The sequence below is a fragment of the Rana temporaria genome, chromosome 4 (assembly GCF_905171775.1).
Source record: "Rana temporaria chromosome 4, aRanTem1.1, whole genome shotgun sequence".
Taxonomy (NCBI): domain Eukaryota; kingdom Metazoa; phylum Chordata; class Amphibia; order Anura; family Ranidae; genus Rana; species Rana temporaria.
The window spans coordinates 359,747,867-359,767,221 of NC_053492.1; positions in this window are offsets into that span (position 1 = coordinate 359,747,867).

Consider the following 19,355-nt stretch of genomic DNA (forward strand, 5'->3'; position numbering starts at 1 on the left):
AAATTACAGTTTTATCAATAATGGTTATAATAGGTATTTTTAAAGTTAGTAGATATTTGTGCGAGTCCCATTTCAGTTCTTTAACATTGTGTGATAGGAGGGTAATATTGTAACCTAACATGAGGACTGTTTACATATTTAACCACTTAAAGGGGAGTTCCAGCCTTTTTTTTATGTTTATTAAAAGTCAGCAGCTACAAAAGTGTAGCTGCTGGCTTTTAATAAACAGACACTTACCTGCTCCACGGTTCCAGCGAGCTGCCGGCTGCGACTCTCCCCCCCTCTCTGGCCGGCGTCTTCATTTCAAGTGTGGGCACCCGGCCGTGACAGCTTTCGGCTTCATGGCCGGGCACCCACTGCGCATGCGCGAGCGGCGCTGCGCTGTCCGATTGGACAGGCGATCGCCTACAGGGAGGGGCTGCAGTAAGGCGATTAAGCTTTTGCCTTACCAGCCCCTCGGCGGAAGTAGGAAGTGGGACAGGAAGTCCCACTCCTCCTGAAGCCCCCACTCCCCCCCCCAAAAAAAATTACATGCCAAATGTGGCATGTAAGGGGGGCGAGGAGTGGATTAAGCGGAAGTTCCATTTTTGGGTGGAACTCGCTTTAAGCCTCGGACCATTTGGCTGGCCAAAGACCAGGCCCCTTTTTGCGATTCGGCACTGCGTCGCTTTAACTGACAATTTTGCGGGCGTGCGACGTGGCTCCCAAACAAAATTGGCATACTTTTTTTCCCACAAATAGAGCTATCTTTTGGTGGTATTTGATCACCTCTGTGGTTTTTATTTTTTGCGCTATAAAACAAAAATAGAGCGACAATTTAAAAAAAATGCAATATTTTTAACTTTTTGCTATAATAAATATCCCCAAAAATAATATATTTTATTTATTTTTTCCTCAGTTTAGGCCGATACGTATTCTTCTACATATTTTTGGTAAATAAATCGCAATAAGCGTTTGATTGGTTTGCGCAAAAGTTATAGCGTTTACAAAATAGATAGTTTTATGGCATTTTTATTAATAATTTTTCTTTGTTTACTAGTAATGGCAGCGATCAGCGTTTTTTTTTTGTGACTGCGACATTATGGCGGACACATCGGACACTTTTTTGGGACCATTGTCATTTTCACAGCGAAACGTGCTATAAAAATGCACGGATTACTGTGAAAATGTCAATGGCAGTGAAGGGGTTAACCACTAGGGGACGCTAAAGGGGGTCCTATTGTGTGTTTCTTACTGTAGGGGGGCGTGGCTGGACGTGTGACGTCACTGATCGTCGTTCCCTATGACAGAGAACAGACAATCAGTTTCAAGCCACAGAGAAGAACAGGGAAGGTTTGTTTACACTCACCCGTTCTTCAGCTCCTGTGACCCGATCGCGGGACACCAGCGGCAATCAGGTCCAGGTCCAGAGCTCAGGACTAGGTCGCGAGGCGCGCCACCGGTGGTGCACTCACGACCCACTGCTGGGCTCTTAAAGGCAACACACCTGTACGTGCTTGTGCCCAGCCATGCCCTTCTGCCGATGTATATCGGCGTGAAGGGGTCCTTAAGTGGTTAATTACAGGTACTAATATAGCGCTGTCAATGTATGCATCGCTTTACACATACAGTATACATTCACATCAGTCCCTGCCCTCAAGGCGCATACAATCTAAGGTCCTAACTCACATTCATACATACATATACTAGGGCCAATTAACCTACCAGCATGTCTTTGGTGTGTGGAAAGAAACCTGAGTACCCGGAGGAAACCCACGCAGGCACAGGCAGAGCATGCAAACTCCAAGCACACTGCATGGTTGGCAGATGTGCTATCTCTCAGCCACTGTGCTGCTCTATCATTGCTTTCCCTTAGCTACCTCTATTTTCAATTTGTTTTTTAATCTCAAATTGCTATTTCATTTGTATCAGTGTTAATGTGTGTTTCCTACTAAGTATGCTTTCCTTTTATGGTTTTGTAATACATTTTGACATTTATTATGGATATTTTTTAAGTTATGCAACTTTTTATCTTGCATGGTAATTGCGCAGCAATTTTTCAAATGTGTTTTTTTGGATAAAAACAGTTTCATGTTTTAAAAAAAAAATGGTAAAGTTAGCCCAATTTTTTTCATAATGTGAAAGATGAAGTTACACCGAGTAAATAGATACCTAACATGTCACGCTTCAAAATTGCACACACTCGTGGAATGGCGCCAAACTTTGGTACTTAAAAATCCCCATAGGCGACGCTTTAATTTTTTTTACTGGTTACCGTATTTTCCGGCGTATAAGACGACCTTTTGGATGCAAAAAAATTCGGGCTGTGACTGATTTAAATTTTTGTATTCGATTAATCATTTTGTTTTTTAATCGATTAATCGACTAATTTCGATTAATTAACGCACATACAGATACAACTACTTTTAGCTGATCTCCTTGCATTGTAACTCTGCATTAGCCAGTGGTAAATGTGGTGAGGTCAGCATGGGGGCAGATGTGTATATTCTTGCAGTATGGGGGCAGATGTGTATATTACAGCATCTGCCCCCATGCTGTAATATACACATCTGCCCCCATGCTGTAATATACACATCTGCCCCCATGCTGTAATATACACACATCTGCCCCCATACTGCAAGAATATGCACATTTGCCCCCATACTGCAAGAATATGCACATTTGCCCCCATACTGCAAGAATATGCACATTTGCCCCCATACTGCAAGAATATGCACATTTGCCCCCATGCTTTAATATACACATCTGCCCCCATGCTTTAATATACACATCTGCCCCCATGCTTTAATATACACATCTGCATCCATGCTGCAAGAATATACACATTTGCTCCTATGTGTACATTACAGCATGGGGGCAGATGTGTATATTCTTGCAGTATGGGGGCAGATGTGTATATTACAACATGGGGGCAGATGTGTATATTCTTGCAGTATGAAGGCAAATGTGTATATTACAGCAAGGGGGCAGATGTGTATATTACAGATTGGGGGCAGATGTGTATATTACAGCATGGGGGCAGATGTGTATATTACAGCACGGGGGTAGATTTGTATATTACAGCATCTGCCCCCATGCTTTTATATACACATCTGCCCCTATGCTGTAATATACACATCTGCCCCCATGCTTTTATAGACACATCTGCCCCCATGATTTTATAGACACATCTGCCCCCATGATTTTATAGACACATCTGCCCCCATGATTTTATAGACACATCTGCCCCCATGATTTTATAGACACATCTGCCCCCATGATTTTATAGACACATCTGCCCCCATGCTTTAATAGACACATCTGCCCCCATGCTTTAATAGACACATCTGCCCCCATGCTTTAATAGACACATCTGCCCCCATGCTTTAATAGACACATCTGCCCCCATGCTTTAATAGACACATCTGCCCCCATGCTTTAATAGACACATCTGCCCCCATGCTTTAATAGACACATCTGCCCCCATGCTTTAATAGACACATCTGCCCCCATGCTTTAATAGACACATCTGCCCCCATGCTTTAATAGACACATCTGCCCCCATGCTTTTATAGACACACCTGCCCCCATGCTTTAATAGACACATCTGCCCCCATGCTTTTATAGACACACCTGCCCCCATGCTTTTATAGACACACCTGCCCCCATGCTTTTATAGACACACCTGCCCCCATGCTTTTATAGACACATCTGCCCCCATGCTTTAATATGGATGGTTGTCCTCTCTTACCTACATCAGGCGGCAGACCCGTCCGCAGAGTAGCTGACACGTGCGAAAGGGAAGATGATACGAGCAGGCGGGCAGGTGAGGATGACGTCAGCGCGCCGCTACTCGGCTGACGCCGGGTGGACCAAGATGGCCGCGGCTCCGGAGCTAGGCCGAAGCCGCGGTCTTTCCTATGGGCGAGACCGCGGAGCTCACTCCGCGGATCGTGCTCGATCAAAATAATTTTAGTCGATCAAAGAAATTAACGATTAATCGAACAATTAATCGTTAATTTCCACAGCCCTAAAAAAAATGCATCCAAAGTCGGGGGTCGTCTTATACGCTGGTGACAGTCTCCGTCGGGCTGCGGGCATCCATGATTTAAAAGCCGCGCCTCCTCCTCAGACAGTTCCATGATAGGCGGAACACAAATTTTCCCAGCAGGGCCTCTGTTCAGTGTTCCGCCTATCACGGATGCCTTCTCATCCTCGGACGAGAGGACATCCGTGATAGGCGGAACACTGAACAGAGGCACCGATGGGGAAAAAATGTGTTCCGCCTATCACGGAACAGTCTGAGGAGAAGGCACGGCTTTTGAATCATGGATGCCCGCAGCCCGAAGCCAGAATCTGCAACAAAATAAGGTAGGGAGATCGTCTTGTCTGGGACAGTGGGGGCAAGTGATGGCACAGTGGGGGCAAGTGATGGCACAGTGGGGGCAAGTGATGGCACAGTGGAGGCATGTGATGGCACAGTGGAGGCATGTAATGTAATGGCACAGTGGAGGCATGTAATGTAATGTAATGGCATAGTGAGATTTGAAAAAAGCATGTTCCTGTCAGTGGTTGTTTCGGCTACCCCTCAGCTTCCAGAAAGACTAGTAGGAAGGGGGTAGTCTTATACGGTGAGTATATCCCAAAACCAAAATTTTTCCTGGAAAAATAGGGGGTCGTCTTATACGCCGGCAAATACGGTACATGTTTTGAGTTACAGAGAAGTTCTAGGGCTAGAATAATTGCTCTCGCTCTAACGTTTGCGGTGATACCTAACATGTGTGGTTTGAACGGAACTTACCTATGTGTTCGCTTCTTTTTTTTAATTGTTAATTTTCCTTTTTTTTTTTTTTTTTTGACACTTTTAAAAAAACAAAAACTATTTTGAATCACTTTTATTCCTATTACAAGGAATGTAAACATTCCTTGTAATATGACTATGGCATGATCGAACATCTTTAAAGTTAGATATGGGGGTCAATAAGAACCCACATCTCACCTCTAGGCTGGGACAGCTGAAATAAAAATAAAAAATAAAAAAAGGATCTCAGCTTCCCAGCCGAGGCGTCGTTTGTTTGAATGCAGAGGCCGGGCGTGACGTCATAACATCGAGCCCGGCCTCCGACGATCATAGAGATTCCGGCGACCATCTGGTTCACCGAAAATCTTTATGGTAAACATCCGGGGCCGGCAGATCCTGTCTCCGACTCACTGATCGCAGTGGTGAGTCGGTAGAAGCACCAGAGGGCAGTGGGGGGGGGGGGAGTCCCCCACTCTCACCGCCTGTAAAAAAGATCAAGTGGCTGACCAGCCGCTATGATCATTCTTATGGTGTAGGGAATTTCTGCCTGAAAAAGACAACATCTGAATGATGCCTGTAGCTGCAGACATCATTCAGATATTCCCGATCAAATTCAAGGATGTCATATAACGGCCGGGGGGGCGGGAAGTGGTTAAGACGTGCTGGAGGGCCTAAACAGAAAGGCGTTGACTGACAATCAATGGTCTCTGCTCACTGAAGACCGAGAACTAAGCGATCAGCAGCGTTTGATTGATCAGTTCTCGCTCTTAGAGGTGGCAGAAGACAGATGCAGCATTCAATTGATGTATCCACCTAGGTGAGTATGTATGCTTATTTTTTTTTTAAATATCGAACTTCTATTTTAAAAGCTAAGATCACCTTTTTGGATAGAATTTCCCTTTTCATAATAGAAGCTTTTTCTAATGTCTTTTCTGCTCAAACAATCCCATTGTGCTTATCTCTCACTTACCTGGTCCACAGAAGCTTGAACCTTAACCTCTTGGTTTAAAATATGAAAAAATGCATTTTGTGCCCTTATTTCCTGTGTTATCATACTCCATCATGCACTGCATCACAGAATAGGGTGTGTTTTAATTCTGTGGGACACTTCCCTCATTATTGTACCACCTCTTTATTTCCACCCAATTTCCTACGTCTTCCTTTAAGGTGGCCATATACAATGCAATCTGATGGTAGATTTAAATGAGATTGTACAATCAGCTATGCAGTGCAATGGCCTGCCTGATTTGATACAAATTAAATGGATTGTTTAAGTGGGTTCTCCTATTATATAGTTATAGTAAAGCTATAGGAAATTGTACAATCAGATTGCCTAGTGGATGGCCAGCTTTATACAGTACATTGGGGGGTGGGGAGAGACATAGAGATTCAGCTGTCAGTGTTCTTGAAATTCAAGTCCCACTCAGGGAGAGGGAGGGTGTAAACGCACCAATTTTACTTTAAAGGCCCCATTCACACAGCATAGTAGGAGCGTACGTTTTTTTGGTGTAGTTTTTCCGTGAGACACGCATAGGACAGCCCATTGATTTCACTTGGATGACCTACACGTCAGAACGCAGCAAAGTAGCTTATGGGGCATTTTGGTGTTGCACATTTTTCACTGCACGTTTGCTTCCGCGCTTGGGGATGCCGTTAGCAATTAATGACACTGAAAGCGCAACCAGGTAATTTTAGGTCTGTAAAAGGGGCTATACACTAGAAATGTGATTGTGCAATCTCTGTACAATTTTGCTTAGATTTACGAAAACTATATAATATGAGGACACACCTATCTATCCAATCACTCTGTAGTGCAACAACCTGCCTGATTGGATACATAGTTGATGGTAGATCTAAAGGAGAATGTACAATCAGATTGTATAATATATGATGAGCTTTACAGACTTCCAGGGACATACATCTCCTGTTTTCAATACGGCAGCTTTGCTCCTGCCAAATGAACGATTTATGCAAGAAGAAGAAGTTAAGGTACAAAATAATCTGTTTCAAAGGAGGACACTGGCTATCTACAGTGCCTTGAAAAAGTATTCATAACCCTTGATATTTTCCACATTTTGTCATGTTACAACCAAAAACTTCAATGTATTTTATTTGGATAAACATGTGATAGACCAACACAAAGTGGCACATAATTGTGAAGTGAAAGGAAAATGATAAATGGTTTTCAAAATTTCTTACCATTAAATACCTGAAAAGTGTGGGGTGCATTTGTATTCAGCCCACTTTACTCTGACACCCGTAACTAAAATCTAGTGGAACCAATTTCCTTCAGAAGTTACCTAATTAGTAAAGCGAGCCCACCTGTGTGTAATTTACATAACAGCTCTATGTGTACTGAGATTAAAGACCTCAGAGGTTTTTTAGAGAACCTTAGTGAACAAACAGCATCATGAAGACCATGGAACACACCTGACTGTAGGTGAGTGGACGTGTGTGAGCTGAGCTCCTGATTACTGCTATTGCAGCAGCTAAGCGTCAGACAGAACCTGCCTGCAGGGATGCCATCAAAGCGGGGATCATCCTTGCAGCGGGACTCGAGATCCAAGATGGTGCCTGGTTACTGAGACCCAGGAGGGTAGTGGCCCGGTCGCACGCAGGACCCCCCATATACATCAATGGAGCCACCCCACCACATCCATTCACCTCCCGGGACCCCCCCCCCCTCAGGGAACATGAACCTAGCAGAGGCCATAGAGGACAGGGATCTACAGTCTCATATTCTTGCCCTCCCCACCAGGGTGGACTTCTGAGGTACGCTGATACATCGCAGAATCCTTAAACCCATGTTGGAAGTCCTGCAGGATACCATCAGGTTACCCTGCAGAACAAGTCATATCTGCACACATCCCTAGAGACTCCGACACCGGCTCGTCCAGCGACCTGGCAGACAGCGCAACAAACCCAGACGCAGTTCCACTCATCCTGCCGAGAAGAGGCCTTCTTCCATGGCTGCACCCTGACTGAATGTTCTGGACCCTGCTGACTTCGCTGTTTTTCTTTCCTTCCTTTTATAGGATTGCTGTTGCTGCTGCAGACCATTAAATTGCACATCCAACCCTTGTGTGTAGTCCTTAGCTGGAGAGGGACCCCCGGTTGGGTTTTTGCCTGTTGCTTCCCCACTCACCCCCAATAGGTAAACTCCTGTAAATTATGTTCCTCGGACAGGGACATCTGCAGTGTTTGGGTTGTTCTCCCCTTTTAGGACTATTCGGCCAGGGAATGCCCCCTGCACCGTTAATACCAGGGTTCTTCACTCATCTCACTTCTGGTCGTTTTGTTCTTTATTTGTTTTATATCTCTGATGTGTTTTTTTATTTTTTATTTTGTTGGTTCTTGGTTACTTATGCACTTTGTCTCCTCAGCACTCAATGTTTTCTGGGTCGATCTGCTGCAGGTCTTTCCCCATAATCCTTGGGTCCCTGGTGCTATGCTGCCTGTTGAACTTCTATAGCTTCCCTGAAGATTGTTTCTATAAAGCTCTCCATCTAAACGCAGTATGTTGTGGCTTGAGACAAAGAGACTGGGGGGCACACATTTTACTCTTGCAGGAAATTCATTTTCGAACTGACTCGGTACCCCGTCTTCCCACGCACCTGTATAACCAGTGGTATCACAGCAATTCACCCCACCCAAAATCTTGCTGAGTGGTGATTGTGATACATAAACCTTGCCCTTTTGTTCCCCTTGACCATTACGCAGACCCGGAGGGCACTCCGTGTTCACATACTTTCTTGAATCACTCTCCGGTGCGTCCATCGGATCAGTCACTATTTCTGATCACGCACCTATCTTTCTAGCCCCTTTGAAGCACGACAATGGACTTGGCGATTAAATGAAAACCTGCTGGATGATGCCGTGGCTCAGAAGCGGGTCTCGGATACAATTTCCTTTCATTTCAGGGAGAACTTGGCGGGGGAGATGGGGATGTCGTCTGTATTGGAGGGACACAAGGCCGTGGTCCGTGGGGAGCTTATTGCCCAGGGCTCCAGGCTATAAAAGGCAAGCACTGGGGAACTACAGTCCCTATTGGTTAAATTGCGGGCCACAAAGCTTAAACATAAACGCCAATTGACCCGACCCAACATGCGGACCTTCTATCCCTTAGGGAGGAATTATCTTGCATATGGGACAGACTGCGACATGTTTCACACAAATTTTATGAGTTTGGAAATAAATGCTGGAGACTCCTAGCCAGAGTCTTTCGACACCAACACACATCCGGTCATGTCCATAAACTTCAAACCACCTCGGGATCTCAAACGGTGTTGCCCTCTAAGATTGTGGAAGCCTTTTGGGACTACTATGCCCAACTCTACCAACTCCCTGCCACAATCGCCGTACAAACACCTCTGCAGAAAACAGAATGCCTTTCACATTATCTCGACGAGGCGCAAGCCCCCAAACAGATGATGCAAATCAGAGAACACCTTATTAAGCCTAGCTCCGTGTCCGAGATTGAGTCAGTTATTAAAGACCTGCCCCAGGGTCAAAGTTTAGGTCCTGATGGGTTTACTAGCGCTTACTATCGGAAATTCTCCCCCCCCTCATCTCTACTCATATGGTTACGTTCTTTAATGCTCTGGCCTCAGGAACTTCTCTCCTGAAGGAAGCGCTCTTAGCCCACATAACAGTCCTTCCAAAGGAAGGGAAAGACCCTTCTCCCCCGGGTAGCTATAGACTGATCTCATTGTTAGTGTAAAAGGTGGAAAAATCGGGAAAAAGCTGGAACCCCTTACTCAATTAATATATTGTCAAAGTAAAAAAATATTGATATAATGGACCAAAAGTATTGGATCAAGAAATGTGAAAGATCATTAAGTGAAAATCAAACCACACTAAAAAAGGCAGTGCTGCAACTAAACAACCTTAAATATTCAGTAAATGCAAATGGTAAATCAAAAATTAGTGCGCTACCACCTAACGGGTCCACAAACAATTAAAGTTGTGAACAAAAAAAGATCAATCAAAAGACAGTTCATGAATAAATCTATAGGTCAAATAAATTGATCAAAGGAAGGAAAACGTCAGCCAAGAGAACACAAAGATCAAATTCAATGTATGCTGGCAATGTTCACATGAGATGGAAAGCAGACGACTTGACTGCAGATCACATGGAAAATTCTGTTCATCTGGGAAAAAGGTGATCACCGCTTCTTACCAGAAAAGGTGGATCTCAAGCTACAGAGATCATATAAGGCACATCAGGGAAAGGCGCTGCCGACCACGTATGACCCTCTGAGGATTCCTCCAATGGGATGTCTCGTCAGCATTACACTGAGCTCCCGCTACAGTGCAATCCTCCGATCCGACCACAGCTGATCCTCCAAGGATTCCTCCTACGAGATGTCACGCCAGCGCTGCAATGAGCTCCTGCCTCAGTGTAATCCTCCAATCTGTTCTGAAGCAGGTGTCCTAGCTGTTCCCCCAGACCCTGCTGTGACTGAGACACAGCGTGACATCTCGTAGGAGGAATCTTTGGATGATCAGCTGTGGTCGGATCGGAGGATTGCACTTACCCACTTGCTGCGCTGACCAGGGGTACACCAGGGGACTCACCTCAGGAAGAGACTGCCCAGCACATGGCGTGTGGAGAGGAAAAGAACCGTGAAGGAACTGTGCGGCGTCTGCAGGGACCTGTGTGTGCTGTAGGAAACAGCACTAGGGGTCAGGACTGCACAAAGATGGCCGCCGAGCATTCAGAAAGCGGCCCCAGGAAAATGGCCAACCGCAATGTAAGCTGCACATGGCGCATCTACGACAAAATGGCCACCAATGGGATTTTTCAATGTAATTGAAAACCTCCCAAAAAATGGCGCCAGCGCCGGCCAAATAGCGGCAAAACGCAGCATTTAAAACAGGGAAAGCCTCCTAGGGCTTTTACAGTGGAAAAACCTACACAGGAAAGTACCCAGTACAAACAATAGAAAATGGCAGATAACACAGTCCCCTCAGGAAGGCCCCCCCCCCCCCCCGGACAGCATGCTTTAGTAATGCAGCAGAGGGAAAGGAGCAGGGAAGGGAGGAGAAGAGGACCCCCGAACCCCAGGAATGCCCAGCTGTACCAACCCACCAAAGCGGGAGGGACTGTACTTGCCTGTCCGAGCGAGGACCCGCTGATGCATTCCTGACAGAACTACAACCGCAATGGAGGTAGCTGTCGGCCCGGTCCACTGTGAGTGAGACAACACCACAGCCCAGTCATATGTGACTGGACCTCGGAGCAAAGCTCCCTGGCCACCCCAGGAGTCATGGGGTATGGCGTGGCAGACCCAGCCTCTTTGCAAAGGTGTGCCCACACTTGCTGGTCGGACTGAGTAGACTACAAGGATCTATATTATCCAGCCTGTCTCTCAGCCGACAGTTGAAGGAGGATTCTTTAAGAAAAGGTAAAATAAAATGAAATAAAATAAAATTTCTCCTCAGGGCGCTGGGCCTAAAGGGAGCCATACATCCTTCTCCTTGCTAGGCAGAACGAAACTGAGGCTGCATGCTGCAGTGAGGAGGGTTATGTATGGAGGGACGGGGCTGTTCAACTCTGTTAATGTAACATGTATTTAATTATCTAACATGTTTCTGCCTAGTCCTCTCCTGTAAAAATATAAGAGAAAGAGTGTTTTCCACTCACCCTGTGAAGTCTCCAAGCCTTCCAAGCAAACAATGTGATTCAAATCCTTTCAAAGAGAAATAGACGAATATGACTGCAGTGATGTTGCCTAGGTCAAGCAACCTAGGATAAAGACGACGATGACACCTAACCAGTTATCACAATTAAGGAGATGGTCAAGATGCTCTAAAGCAGTGGTCTCCAAACTGCGGCCCGGGGGCCAGATGCGGCCCTTTGCTTGCTTTTATCTGGCCCTTGGGGTTATAGCTCATCCACTGATACCAACAATGGGGCACAATTCTTCCGAATAACACTGACGGGAGTCACTTTGGATGGGAGGTTTGTGCAACCCAGCTTAACAATGAGGCATAATTTAGGCCAATGACACTAAAGATGGGCACACTTATGCCCACTGAAACAAATGATGGGGCGTATTTTTCCCACCAACGTCGGGACCTTTTATATTCCCAATAGACACAGTACGGTCCCCCTAAAGTCTGAAAGACATTAAACTGGCCCTTTGTTTAGAAGGTTTGGAGACCCCTGCTCTAAAGGAATGACTAGATTTGACTCATGCGGGGACCGTCTGTTTGGCATTGTCCAGCCTTCTTTCAGGCCAATCAATTCTCTCCAGTCTCTCCTAAACAGGCAAAAGAGGACGACCTGTGTCCAGATTGGTAAAATTGGTGATATGCCTGTATATAGAGGTGAAGCTTTGGAAGTGGAAGACAGCTGGATGTGGAATGGATCAAGTGCTTGTTTGTCAACATTGGAGTATATTGTCACAGCAGGATGTCAAAGTTATGCCCTTTTGAATGAATAGAGGTCCAGGGGTTGGGGGTCACCCCTTTGGTCAGTATGTGTCCCTTGTGGGATTGGCCATATACATGACCTTACCATCAGAAGATGTGACCTTCAAGAACAAACGCTAGCACTGCATTTCTTTATCTTAATCGCAGGTCAAGCCTAAATGTAATGGTGGCAAGTTTGGTTTCCTGCCGCCAGATGAAGGTGTACTGAATTAAAGAAAACCTCAAGAGTCAGTTTTCCACGTTCACTCTCACGCCAGAGAGCTTAGCTTCTGCGTTTTCTGGCCGGAAGTCCAGGAAAGACAGGGAAGCCAATGCATAAACCAAGGCATCAGTGAAACTTCCATGTCAAGATGCTTTCTGTTATTTTGGGTTGTGCCACACATACATGCCCTAGGGGCACTATGAAACAAGTTCCCAAATTAATGACCATATATTGAATTAAACAAATAGGGTAAGTTAGCTCTTGGCTGTATTGCAAGAGTAATATAAAAGTTATATGTATTGAATATATGGACTAGCTGCAATCTTATCTATAAATGTATAAGCATCGAAGTGTCCTAGGGTTATAAGTATGGTAGGTCAATATTTGGAGATCTTTCATCCTTCATGTCTCAGATTGAGCCATGAAAATTGCCTCGCTCCAGCAGCTCAGGTAGGCCCAGTTAAACTCTCACTCCTGTCCAAGCCGGAAACTTGTGGTTAAAGAAACTAATTTGCAATGTCATTCCCTACAGATGACCTGGTGATGCAGTCAGACACCAGCCAGTGTAGGGGAGCCCTACTTCAAGAACTATAAGCTCGGGGCCAATGGCCTTGTGTCAAGGATCCAAGACTCCTTTCTGGAGTTGAGGGCAGCCTTTTCAGGCTCTTAGCCTTCAGTCACCTTATCCAGGGTAAGCCTGTCCTGGGGAAGTTGGACAGCACAACGACTGTGGCCTACATCTGGAAACAAGGCTCAGTCTCTCACTTCTGAAGTTTTCTATAATGCTAGAATTCACCCAAGTCAATCCTCCCAACGATCTGCGACCTATGTGCCTGGTCGGAAGAATCTTTAGGCAAACTACTTGTCCAGGACAAGTCTGGACGACAATGGATGATCCAGGCTACTATGAGTCTTCTGAGAGCCAACAGAACTTGGTGTTTCTTCTGTCAGAGGTAGACCACTTACATTCCCAGTCGGCACCAAGTTGCTGAAGTTCCATTCCACAAGCTCTCGGAGTGGAGGTGCTGACCGCAGAATGGATCGCCTAGACGGCTTATGCCTTTTCTGCTGCTCCCTCTGATATTCAGCTTCCAGCTAGGCTGTAGGAAAGGAAGGTGACAGTTCTGGTTCCCGCTACTCATCCTGATAAGTGTCAAGGAGTGACTCCCTCTACCTGGTAGATCAAATCTTCTCCAGTCCCATTCATCCGGCAGGCTCAGGCTGATGGCTGGGATCTGGAGAGGCTAACGGATGTCGAATGCTCTGTGAAGATTTGAATAATTTTACGAGACAGCGCTAAGCATACCTGTAGTAGAACATGGCATATATGCCCAGTATATTCGTTGATTAAGATTTTATGCTGGATGCTTCAGAAGCCTGCTCCGATGCCTACAGGTGAGGTTTGACTTAGTTCTTTGAGCAAGCATGATATAGGCATGCGTTTTGGCTATCTATGTCTTCACCGGCATTCAGCGGGCTTCCTATGCTTAATTATTTCATCAGATGCCTTCAATCACCCTGTGGTACCTCTCACTAAAACGGCTTTACTTGTGGCTATGACATCAGCATTGGTGTCCTTGGGGTTTAGAGAACCAACACTCGCGTAGTTCCCAGACAGGATGGTGCTCATGCCAATGCTGGAATTTGTGCCTGAACTGATCTTCAGAGTCCATATCACACAAGAAGTTTTTCCTCCTAAGGTCTCTTTGGGGAGTATAAGAAGTTAGTCCATCGGTTGTGAGCTAAGCTCTAAAATATTTAATCAAGGCGACTCCTGCCATCAGGAAGTCTGTGCATCTGTTTGTCATTTTCAGGTGGAACACATAATGATTTCATGGCTTCCAGTAAGATCATTATCTCTTGGTTGGTAACCTCATCTCCTGGGCCTGCAGGTTATAGGGCTGGCTGTGCCAGGAGAATCACGGCATTCTCACTAGAAGGGTCTGGACTTTGAGGGTGACAGCAGGCCGGGTGTCTCAAACTATCTGCAATGCAGCTATGTAGACACCAAGATTCCAGCTTGTGATTTGTCGATCCTGCCATTTCGGATGATGCATACAAGTTGAATAAAGTAGGATGAAAATATACATCCTTTTTTTTATTTTGAACCAGTCAGTTGTTACATGTCCTGTCTTAACTGTTGCTTCTTGACTTGTATACAGGTTTTTCAGAAGACACGTGAGATGGTATTCCCATTTCTTTCAGTATTTGCCACATCTTGTGATCCACACCATCGAAGGCTTTACTGTAGTCGATAAAGCAGTAGACATTCTCCTGGAACTCCCTTGCTTCTCTGCATGATCCAGCAAATGTTGGCAGTTTGATCTCTAGTTCCTCTGCCTCTTCGAAATGTTGTACTTCTGGTAGCTCTCAGTTAACATGCTGCTGAAGCCTAGCTTGTAGAATTTTCACCATAACCTTGCTAGCGTGTGAGATGAGTGTGATCATATGGTAGTTTGAACATTCTTTGGCCAGCTCATTAGATTGCTTTTAAAAAAAAAAAGGGTCTGGATTCTTTCCTAAATGTACATAATATAACTGGGTACTAACCTTTATAGGTAAAGTTGATCCAGGGAAAATCTGATTTCTGCCTCTTGGGGCAAATGCTTTCCTGGGGGTTTTCACCTTCCTCTAGATCAACTGTGGGTATATGGGATTGTATGATTTTTATTTATTATTATTGGTTGAATTTATTTTATTTTTTAACCTATGTAAATAACCCAAATCAGTGTATGTTATGTGGTCTGTGTGGAAGTTAGTCTACAAGCTATGGTACCAATCATTGAAAATTGATCACACCTGATGTACTGATGGTCTATCTAATTTTTTGAGACCCTAACATGTCAAGACAGTACAAAATTACCCCTTTTTTGGAAAGTAGACAGCTCAATGTATTTGGTAGGAGGCATGGCATGTTTTTTGAAGTTGTAAGTTTTTCCCACAATTCTTTGGAATTATTATTTTTTATTTTTTTACAAAAAAAAGTAATATTAACAAGTTATTTCTCACACACAGCATAGGCATACTTGCAACTACACCCCAAAACACATTCTGCTACCTTTCCAGAGTATGGCAAGACTTTTTCACAGCCTAGTCACAGAGAGGCACTACATCCTAGGAGTACTTCAGGCATTCTCCACCTTAAGACCAGACCTTATTCTGACACTTTGTTTACAAGTAAAAATCTGTATTTTTGCTAGAGAAATTTTTATGTAAATCTGTATTTGCGCAGCAGTTTTTCGAACACAATTTTACACTAACACAAACACAAAATAATACCCAAATTGTTGGTAAAATATAAAATACAGTGTTGCGCCAAGTAAATAGATAACAAACATATCCCACTTTAAAATTGCACACGCTTGTGAAATGATGCCAAACTTCAGTTTTTTTTTATTTAAATCTCCATGGGCGACGCTTTATAAACCTTTATTGGTTACCAGTATACAGTTACATTGGAGGTCTGGTGCTAGAATTATTGCTCTCACTCTGACATTCGCAGCAATACCTCATATGTGGTGCGATTACTGTTTACGTATGTGTATGGGACCAACGTGTGCGTTCATCTTCAGGAGCCGAGCACAGGGGGATGAGAGCACTTTAAATATTTTATTTATTGGTGGGACACTGGTACACTAACATATGTTTTTGTGCACTTGTACACTATGACAGATGTCACAACGAAACACTATTGCACTCTTGAAGATGTTTGTGTGCACTGGTACAGAGGTTTATGGGTACAGATGTTTTTGTGCACTGGTACAGATGTTAATGGGAACACTGACAGAAGTTCATGGGACAGAGACCGTGGGCTCGGTACACTATGTGTGGGGGATCTATGACAGCTGTATGTTAAAATCATCCCTTACACACAAAGTTGTCACAGAGCCTCCAGCTTCCCCCACTCTGAGATCAGCGGGGAGAACTCTCACAGAGACGTGTGTCTCTATGAAGGCTGTGATTGGACACAGCCATCACGTAATTGGGAGGGCCAATCATAGCGCCCATATCCTGATCCCGTCTTGACTGTGTCCTGTGATCACAGGGCTGCGCGGGCACTCATTCTGAGGGATGTACAGGGACGTCCGCTCAAAACAGTGAAGCTCCTATCTGGCCATTTAAGTACATTGGCCAAGTGGGAAGCAGTTAAAAAAGGAAAAAAAAAAAAAAAAAAAAAAGAGAAATCTTTAACCACTGGAAGATTTACCCCCTTCATGATCAAGCCACTTTTTGCGCTACGGCACTGGGTTACTTTAACTGACAATTGAGCACGGTCATGCAACGATGTATCCAAATAAAATGTATGTTATTTTTTACCCCACAAACAGAGCTTTCTTTTGGTGGTGTTTGATCACCACTGCGTTTTTTTTTTGCACCCTTGCTTTTTGCTATAAAACATACCCAAAAAAAAAAATTATAAAATCGAATTACTTCATAAATTTAGGCCAATATGTATTCTGCTACAAGTTTTTGGTAAACAAAAACAATCCCAATAAGCATATATTGATTGGTTTATGCAAACGTTATAGTATCTACAAACTATGGGATATATACACTGGAATTTTTATTTATGCTAGTAAATCAGCGACTTATAGCGGGACTATAGTGGACAATCGCACACCGACACTTCACGGGAACCAGTAATACTAATGCACACCGACACTTCACGGGAACCAGTAATACTAATGCAGTGATCAGTGCTAAAAATGTCTCTGTACTTCTGACACTGGCTGGGGGGCAGGAACACCGAATCCAACCCCCCCTATCAGAATGGAACTCTGCTTTGTTTACATAGGCAGAACTCCATTTTGAGTCTCGGCTCAATCGGCAAGTGCCCAGGCACCGGCAGATCAACTTCTGCTGTGAATAGTCACAGCAGAAGCAGCAAGCACATCTCCTGCAGATGGAAGTGCAGGATCGCACACACACACACACACACACACACACACATATATATATATATATATATATATAAATATATACACACACACACACACACACACACACACACAATCCTGTGCACAGCTAGCACCCTGTAGCAGTAAAACCGGGTATGGTCTTCGGGACTGGGCGTTCCTATTTGATTGACAGCCTTCCGACGGTCGCATACATCGCGTCACGAGTTGCCGAACGTCGGTGCGGCGCTATACGACGCCGACGGTCTGCTACTTTCGGAAACTGGTGACGCGCTGTATGCGACGGTCGGAAAGGCTGTCAATCAAATAGGAACGCCCAGTCCCGCAGCCCATACCGGGAAGCGGCGGGAGAACATCTATCTCAAAAAAGGTAAGTACTGCATTGATTTTAAACAAAACACCCGATTCTGCTTCCCGTAATTAGGCCCAATCTAATGTTAAAAATTGAGTTTTTGGGTGAACCTCCACTTTAAAAGCGTTTCACAATACTGCTTAGGCTACCTTTCATTTCTGAATAGCAAAATCTGTGAAATAGACAGTAAAATAACCTTTTAAACAAATGACAAAATATTACTTTTTGAAAAAGGTTGCTTTATTTTGAAGAAAATAAAAGTTTATATGTGTCAACAGGTATCAACCGACAGGCTAGCTCAAGTAACTATTCTAGAGCCTTTGCTTGAAAGCCGTAATATAAAGGTGTCTTGGCAAATAAATTTAAATGTTAAAAATAAATCCAAGCGGCATATGAAATAACCTGCAAATAAAATAAAAGGGCACTGGAGCTGTGCAGAGTAACAAAAAACACTAAAATTTGGAGCCGAAATAAAAGTAATGATCACTCTTGCGTTTAAGCTTTGGAAACCCTTGCATAATTTTTTTCATACACACCGACTACCTAATACAAACTAATTGCAGAATGGTGTTTTTTTTTTTCATCTAACTCTAAGTAGAACAATATAAACCTCTATGTACTAATGAACTGGGGGCATTTTTATTTTACATAATAAAATATGTTTATTTAGAAAGCAGGAATCCCCCATTATGCACAGATAACACATGGGCTAAAATTCAATCTCAGTGTAGGTTTAAGTTCATTAGGAAAAAAAAGTACATCTTGGTAATCAATAAGGCACAGCAGGTTATCATGTGTATGTTAAAAATGTATTCCAAAACTGGAAACATACACTTTGGGGGGTATTTGTTAACACTGAGATAAACTGGGAACCAAGTGGTGCTTCCTCCACAATGACAGATCAGTCACTACATTGGTTTAGCTAGGAAATCTGTGAGGGAACACAGCCTGCTTGTCAAATTATGACACAGTGGAACCTCGGATTACGAGTAACGTGGTTAACATCAATAAGAGCACTGTATTTAAAAAAAAAATCCTAACTTGGTTTGCGAGTGTTGTCTCGCAAATCGAGCAGGATTCAAACCAAAGCGATGTGCAGTACCGCGTTAGGCCTGAGGTGGGGGGGTTTCGCCAGAGCCGATCAGAAAGACTCCGTTCCCGAGCCTTTCCGAGGTCAGCCGAGTTGTCCTCCGCCCTTTCCGAGGCTCTCCAGAGCCCCCCACACCTCTGGCCACATGTGGTATTGCATGCCAATGAAGTCAATGCGGAACTAATTATTTTCGTTTCCATTGACTTCAATGGAGAAAACTCGTTCTGATATGCAAGTACTTTGGATTATGAGTACTCTCCTGGAACGGATTATGCTTGTAATACGAGGTTCCACTGCATTTCTAAATATAGCAGTTTTTTTTTGTTAAAATAGCAACTCAAAAAAATAGGGCAGTGTGTTCCCCTATTTACCCCCATACTAAACTAAACACAGCAGACTACAAAAAAAAAAAAAAAAAACATTGGTGCCTTAACAAAATGTTTTTAAAAATCCTGTTACTTTGTCTACCAAATATATGCCTTTATTTCCAAATAAAAAACTACAGACATATTTATGGAGACCTAATAATTAATATAAAGGCTAAATGCTCTAGATATACATATCCATAATGATCATCA